The sequence below is a fragment of the Triticum aestivum genome, chromosome 6A (assembly GCF_018294505.1).
Source record: "Triticum aestivum cultivar Chinese Spring chromosome 6A, IWGSC CS RefSeq v2.1, whole genome shotgun sequence".
Taxonomy (NCBI): domain Eukaryota; kingdom Viridiplantae; phylum Streptophyta; class Magnoliopsida; order Poales; family Poaceae; genus Triticum; species Triticum aestivum.
In genome coordinates, this window is record NC_057809.1 from 508,118,491 (window position 1) to 508,127,049 (window position 8,559).

The following is an 8,559-nucleotide window of genomic DNA, read 5'->3' on the forward strand; positions in this document are numbered from 1 at the left end:
CGGGATCACATCATTAGGAGAATGATGTGATGGACAAGACCCAATCCTAAGCATAGCTCAAAGATCGTGTAGTTCGTTTGTTGTAGCTTTTCTGAATGTCAAGTATCATTTCCTTAGACCATGAGATTGTGCAACTCCCGGATACCGTAGGAGTGCCTTGGGTGTGCCAAACGTCACAATGTAACTGGGTGACTATAAAGGTACATTACAGGTATCTCCGAAAGTGTCTGTTGGGTTGGCACGAATCGAGACTGGGTTTGTCACTCCGTATGACGAAGAGGTATCTCTGGGCCCACTCGGTAATGCATCATCATAATGAGCTCAATGTGACCAAGTGGTTGATAACGGGATCATGCATTACGGCACGAGTAAAGTGACTTGCCGGTAATGAGATTGAACTAGGTATTGGGATACCGACGATCGAGTCTCGGGAAAGTAACGTACCGATTGACAAAGGGAATTGTATACAGATTGATTGAATCCTCGACATCGTGGTTCATCTGATGAGATCACTGTGGAGCATGTGGGAGCCAACATGGGTATCCAGATCCCGCTATTAGTTATTTAGCGGAGAGGCGTCTCGGTCATGTCTGCATGTCTCCCGAACCCGTAGGGTCTACACACTTAAGGTTCGGTGATGCTAGGGTTGTTGAGATATTAGCATACGATAACCTGAAAGTTGTTTGGAGTCCCGGATGAGATCCCGGAAGTCACGAGGAGTTCCGGAATGGTCTGGAGGTGAAGATTTATATATAGGAAGTCAAGTTTCGGCCATCGGGAAAGTTTCGGGGGTAATCGGTATTGTACCGGGACCACCGGAAGGGTCCCGGGGGTCCACCGGGTGGGGCCACCTATCCCGGAGGGCCCCATGGGCTGAAGTGGGAGGGGAACCAGCCCCTAGTGGGCTGGTGCGCCCCCCTTGGACCTCCCCCTGCGCCTAGGGTTGGAAACCCTAGGGGTGGGGGCGCCACCCTTGCCTTGGGGGGCAAGGCACCCCTTGGCCGCCGCCCCCCTAGGCACCCTATATATAGTGGGGGGGAGGGAGGGCAGCCGCAACTAAGCCCCTGGCCTCTCCCTCTCCCTCCCGTGACACTCCTCCGTCTCCCTGCGCTTGGCGAAGCCCTGCTGAGATCACCGTTGCTTCCACCACCACGCCGTCGTGCTGCTGGATCTTCATCAACCTCTCCTTCCCCCTTGCTGGATCAAGAAGGAGGAGACGTCTTCCCAACCGTACGTGTGTTGAACGCGGAGGTGCCGTCCGTTCGGCACTAGGTCATCAGTGATTTGGATTACGTCGAGTACGACTCCATCAACCTCGTTCTCTTGAACGCTTCCGCGCGCGATCTACAAGGGTATGTAGATGCACTCCTCTCTTCCTCATTGCTAGATGACTCCATAGATTGATCTTGGTGATGCGTAGAAAATTTATAATTCTGCTACGTTTCCCAACAGTGGCATCATGAGCTAGGTCTATGCGTAGTTACTATGCACGAGTAGAACACAAAGCAGTTGTGGGCGTCGATATTGTCAATTTGCTTGCCGTTACTAGTCTTATATTGATTCAGTGGCATTGTGGGATGAAGCGGCCTGGACCGACCTTACACGTACGCTTACGTGCGACTGGTTCCACCGACTGACATGCACTAGTTGCATAAGGTGGCTGGCGGGTGTCTGTCTCTCCCACTTTAGTCGGATCGGATTCGATGAAGAGGGTCCTTATGAAGGGTAAATAGAAATTGGCAATTCACGTTGTGGTTTTGTCATAGGTAAGAAACGTTCTTGCTAGAAACCTATAGCAGCCACGTAAAAACTTGCAACAACAATTAGAGGACGTCCAACTTGTTTTTGCAGCAAGTGTTTTGTGATATGATATGGCCAAAGGATGTGATGAATGATATATGTGATGTATGAGATGATCAAGTTCTTGTAATAGGAATCACGACTTACATGTTGATGAGTATGACAACCGGCAGGAGCCATAGGAGTTGTCTTTATTTATTTATGACCTACGTGTCAACATAAACGTCATGTAATTACTTTACTTTATTGCTAAAGTGTTAGCCATAGTAGTAGAAGTAATAGATGACGAGACAACTTCAAGAAGACACGATGATGGAGATCATGGTGTCATGCCGGTGACAATGATGATCATGGAGCCCCGAAGATAGAGATCAAAAGGAGCAAATGATATTGGCCATATCATGTCACTATTTGATTGCATGTGATGTTTATCATGTTTTACATCTTATTTGCTTAGAACGACGGTAGCTTAAATAAGATGATCCCTCGTAATAATTTCAAGAAAGTGTTCCCCCTAACTGTGCACTGTTGCGAAGGTTCGTTGTTTTGAAGCACCAGGTGATGATCGGGTGTGATAGATTCTAACGTTCGAATACAACGGGTGTAAGCCAGATTTACACACGCAATACACTTAGGTTGACTTGACGAGCCTAGCATGTACAGACATGGCCTCGGAACACGGAAGACCGAAAGGTCGAGCATGAGTCGTATAGAAGATACGATCAACATGAAGATGTTCACCGATGTTGGCTAGTCCGTCTCATGTGATGATCGGACACGGCCTAGTTAACTCGGATCATGTTTCACTTAGATGACTGGAGGGATGTCTATTTGAGTGGGAGTTCATTGAGTAATTTGATTAGATGAACTTAATTATCATGAACTTAGTCTAAAATCTTTACAATATGTCTTGGCCCACGTTGTCCTCAACTTCAACGCATTCCTAGAGAAAACCAAGCTGAAAGATGATGGCAGCAACTATACGGATTGGGTCCGGAACCTGAGGATCATCCTCATAGCTGCCAAGAAAGATTATGTCCTAGAAGCACCGCTAGGTAACGCACCTGTCCCAGAGAACCAAGACGTTATGAACGCTTGGCAGTCACGTGCTTATGATTACTCCCTCGTTCAGTGCGGCATGCTTTACAGCTTAGAACCGGGGCTCAAAAAGCGTTTTGAGAGACACAGAGCATATGAGATGTTCGAAGAGCTGAAAATGGTTTTCCAAGCTCATGCCCGGGTCGAGAGATATGAAGTCTCCGACAAGTTCTTCAGCTGTAAGATGGAGGAAAATAGTTCTGTCAGTGAGCACATACTCAAAATGTCTGGGTTGCATAACCGCTTGACTCAGCTGGGAGTTAATCTCCCGGATGACGTGGTCATTGACAGAATCCTTCAGTCGCTTCCACCGAGCTACACGAGCTTTGTGATGAACTTCAATATGCAAGGGATGGAAAAGACCATTCCTGAGGTGTATTCAATGCTGAAATCAGCAGAGGTGGAAATCAAAAAGGAACATCAAGTGTTGATGGTGAATAAAACCACTTAGTTCAAGAAAGGCAAGGGTAAGAAGAACTTCAAGAAGGACGGCAAGGGAGTTGCCGCGCCCGGTAAGCAAGCTGCCGGGAAGAAGCCAAAGAATGGACCCAAGTCCGAGACTGAGTGTTTTTATTGCAAGGGAAGTGGTCACTGGAAGCGGAACTGCCCCAAATACTTAGCGGACAAGAAGGCCGGCAACACTAAAGGTATATGTGATATACATGTAATTGATGTGTACCTTACCAGTTCTCATAGTAGCTCCTGGGTATTTGATACCGGTGCGGTTGCTCACATTTGTAACTCAAAGCAGGAGCTGCAGAATAAGCGGAGACTGGCGAAGGATGAGGTGACGATGCGCGTCGGGAATGGTTCCAAGGTCGATGTGATCGCCGTCGGCACGCTGCCTCTACATTTACCTACGGGATTAGTTTTAAACCTCAATAATTGTTATTTAGTGCCAGCTTTGAGCATGAACATTGTATCAGGATCTCGTTTAATTCGAGATGGCTACTCATTTAAATCCGAGAATAATGGTTGTTCTATTTATATGAGAGATATGTTTTATGGTCATGCTCCGATGGTGAATGGTTTATTCTTAATGAATCTCGAGCGTAATGCTACACATATTCATAGTGTGAATACCAAAAGATGTAAGGTTCATAATGATAGTCCCACATACTTGTGGCACTGCCGCCTTGGTCACATAGGTGTCAAACGCATGAAGAAGCTCTATGCAGATGGACTTTTAGAGTCTCTTGATTACGAATCATTTGACACGTGCAAACCATGCCTCATGGGTAAAATGACCAAGACTCCGTTCTCAGGAACAATGGAGCGAGCAACCAACTTATTGGAAATCATACATACTAATGTGTGCGGTCCAATGAGTGTTGAGGCTCGCGGTGGCTATCGTTATGTTCTCACCCTCACTGATGACTTGAGTAGATATGGGTATGTCTACTTAATGAAACACAAGTCTGAGACCTTTGAAAAGTTCAAGGAATTTTAGAGTGAGGTTGAGAATCAACATGACAAGAAAATCAAGTTCTTGCGATCAGATCATGGGGGAGAATACTTGAGTCATGAATTTGGCACACACTTAAGAAAATGTGGAATAGTTTCACAACTCATGCTGCCTGGAACACCTCGGCGTAATGGTGTGTCCGAACGTCGTAATCGCACTCTATTGGATATGGTGCGATCTATGATGTCTCTTACCGATTTACTGCTGTCATTTTGGGGCTATGCTTTAGAGACTACCGCATTCACTTTAAATAGGGCTCCATCGAAATCCGTTAAGACGACACCGTATGAATTATGGTTTGGGAAGAAACCTAAGATGTCGTTTCTAAAAGTTTGGGGATGCGATGCTTATGTCAAGAAACTTCAACCTGAAAAGCTCGAACCCAAGTCGGAAAAATGCGTCTTCATAGGATACCCTAAAGAAACTGTTGGGTATACCTTCTACCTCAGATCCGAAGGCAAGATCTTTGTTGCCAAGAATGGGTCCTTTCTAGAGAAAGAGTTTCTCTCAAAAGAAATAAGTGGGAGGAAAGTAGAACTTGATGAAGTATTACCTCTTGAACTGGTAAGTGGCGCAGCTCAACAAAATGTCCCTGAGGTGCCTGCACTGACTAGAGAGGAAGTTAATGATGATGATCATGAAACTTCAGATCAAGTTACTACTGAACTTCGTAGGTCCACGAGGACACGTTCCGCACCAGAGTGGTACGGCAACCCTGTCTTGGAAATCATGTTGTTAGACAACGGTGAACCTTCGAACTATGAAGAAGCGATGGCGGGCCCGGATTCCGACAAATGGCTGGAAGCCATGAAATCCGAATAGGATCCATGTATGAAAACGAAGTGTGGACTTTGACTGACTTGCCCGGTGATCGGCGAGCCATAGAAAATAAATGGATCTTTAAGAAGAAGACAGACGCAGATGGTAATGTGACCATCTATAAAGCTCGGCTTGTCGCTAAGGGTTATCGACAAGTTCAAGGGGTTGACTATGATGAGACTTTCTCACCCGTAGCGAAGCTGAAGTCCGTCCAAATCATGTTAGCAGTTGCCGCATTCTATGATTATGAGATATGGCAAATGGACGTCAAAACGGCTTTCCTTAATGGTTTCCTTAAGGAAGAATTGTATATGATGCAGCCGGAAGGTTTTGTCGATCCTAAGAATGCTGACAAGGTGCGCAAGCTCCAACGCTCGATTTATGGGCTGGTGCAAGCATCTCGGAGTTGGAACATTCATTTTTGATGAGATGATCAAAGCGTTTGGGTTTAGCACACTTATGGAGAAGCCTGCATTTACAAGAAAGTGAGTGGGAGCTCTGTAGCATTTCTCATATTGTATGTGGATGACATACTGTTGATGGGAAATGATATAGAATTCTTGGAAAGCATAAAGGCCTACTTGAACAAGTGTTTTTCAATGAAGGACCTTGGAGAAGCTGCTTATATATTAGGCATCAAGATCTATAGAGATAGATCGAGATGCCTCATTGGTCTTTCACAGAGTACGTACCTTGAAAAGATATTGAAGAAGTTCAAAATGGATCAGTCAAAGAAGGGGTTCTTGCCTGTATTGCAAGGTACGAGATTGTGCACAGCTCAATGCCCGACCACGGCAGAAGATAGAGAAAAGATGAGTGTCGTCCCCTATGCCTCGGCCATAGGGTCTATCATGTATGCTATGCTGTGTACCAGACCTGATGTAAACCTTTCCGTAAGTTTGGTAGGAAGGTACCAAAGTAATCCCAGCATGGAACACTGGACAGCGGTCAAGAATATCCTGAAGTACCTGAAAAGGACTAAGGACATGTTTCTCGTGTATGGAGGTGACGAAGAGCCCGTCGTAAAGGGTTACATCGATGCTAGCTTCGACACAGATCTGGATGACTCTAAGTCACAAACCGGATACGTGTATATTTAGAATGGTGGGGCAGTAAGCTGGTGCAGTTGCAAGCAAAGCGTTGTGGCGGGATCTACATGTGAAGCGGAGTACATGGAAGCCTCGGAGGTAGCACAAGAAGCAATCTGGGTGAAGGAGTTCATTACCGACCTAGGAGTCATACCCAATGCGTCGGGCCCGATGACTCTCTTCTGTGACAACATTGGAGCTATTGCCCTTGCCAAGGAGCCCAGGTTTCATAGGAAGACCAGGCATATTAAGCGTCGCTTCAACTCCATTTGTGAAAGTGTTCAAAATGGAGACATAGAGATTTGTAAGTACATACGGACCTGAATGTGGCATATCCGTTGACTAAACCTCTCCCTAGAGCAAAACATGATCAACACCAAAACTGCATGGGTGTTCGATTCATCACAATGTAACTAGAATATTGACTCTAGTGCAAGTGGGAGACTGTTGGAAATATGCCCTAGAGGCAATAATAAAATGGTTATTATTATATTTCTTTGTTCATGATAATTGTCTATTGTTCATGCTATAATTGTGTTATCCGGAACTCGTAATACATGTGTGAATACATAGACCACAGCACGTCCCTAGTGAGCCTATAGTTGACTAGCTCGTTGATCAAAAGATAGTCATGGTTTCCTGACTATGGACATTGGATGTCATTGATAACGGGATCACATCATTAGGAGAATGATGTGATGGACAAGACCCAATCCTAAGCATAGCTCAAAGATCGTGTAGTTCATTTGCTGTAGCTTTTCTAAATGTCAAGTATCATTTCCTTAGACCATGAGATTGTGCAACTCCAGGATACCGTAGGAGTGCCTTGGGTGTGCCAAACGTCACAACGTAACTGGGTGACTATAAAGGTACATTACAGGTATCTCCGAAAGTGTCTGTTGGGTTGGCACGAATCGAGACTGGGATTTGTCACTCCGTATGACGGAGAGGTATCTCTGGGCCCACTCGGTAATGCATCATCATAATGAGCTCAATGTGACCAAGTGGTTGATCACGGGATCATGCATTACGGCACGAGTAAAGTGACTTGCCGGTAACGAGATTGAACTAGGTATTGGGATACCGACGATCGAGTCTCGGGCAAGTAACGTACCGATTGACAAAGGGAATTGTATACGGATCGATTGAATCCTTGACATCGTGGTTCATCCAATGAGATCATCGTGGAGCATGTGGGAGCCAAGATGGGTATCCAGATCCCGCTATTAGTTATTGACCGGAGAGGCATCTCGGTCATGTCTGCATGTCTCCCGAACCCGTAGGGTCTACACACTTAAGGTTCGGTGACGCTAGGGTTGTTGAGATATTAGCATACGGTAACCCGAAAGTTGTTCGGAGTCCCGGATGAGATCCCGGACGTCACGAGGAGTTCCAGAATGGTCTGTAGGTGAAGATTTATATATAGGAAGTCAAGTTTCGGCCATCGGGAAAGTTTCGGGGGTAATCGGTATTGTACCGGGACCACCGGAAGGGTCCCGGGGGTCCACCGGGTGGGGCCACCTATCCCGGAGGGCCCCATGGGCTGAAGTGGGAGGGGAACCAGCCCCTAGTGGGCTGGTGCGCCCCCCTTGGGCCTCCCCCTGCGCCTAGGGTTGGAAACCCTAGGGGTGGGGGGGGCACCCTTGCCTTGGGGGGCAAGGCACCCCTTGGCCGCCGCCCCCCTAGGAGATTGGATCTCCTAGGGCCGGCCCCCCCTAGGCACCCTATATATAGTGGTGGGAGGGAGGGCAGCCGCACCTAAGCCCCTGGCCTATCCCTCTCCTTCCCGTGACACTCCTTCGTCTCCCTGCGCTTGGCGAAGCCCTGCCGAGATCACCGTTGCTTCCACCACCACGCCGTCGTGCTGCTGGATCTTCATCAACCTATCCTCCCCCCTTGCTGGATCAAGAAGGAGGAGACGTCTTCCCAACTGTACGTGTGTTGAACGCGGAGGTGCCGTCCGTTCGGCACTAGGTCATCGGTGATTTGGATCACGTCGAGTACGACTCCATCAACCCCGTTCTCTTGAACGCTTCCATGTGCGATTTACAAGGGTCTGTAGATGCACTCCTCTGTCCCTCGTTGCTAGATGACTCCACAGATTGATCTTGGTGATGCGTAGAAAATTTTGAAATTCTGCTATGTTCCCCAACAGTGCCCCCCTCGGGGCACCCCCCAAGTGCTGCTCTGTCCCATTGGTGATCTTTTGGTCCATAAAAAATCCACAAAGATATTCGTGGTGTTTGGACTCAGTTTGATATTGATTTCCTGCGATGTAAAAAACAAGCA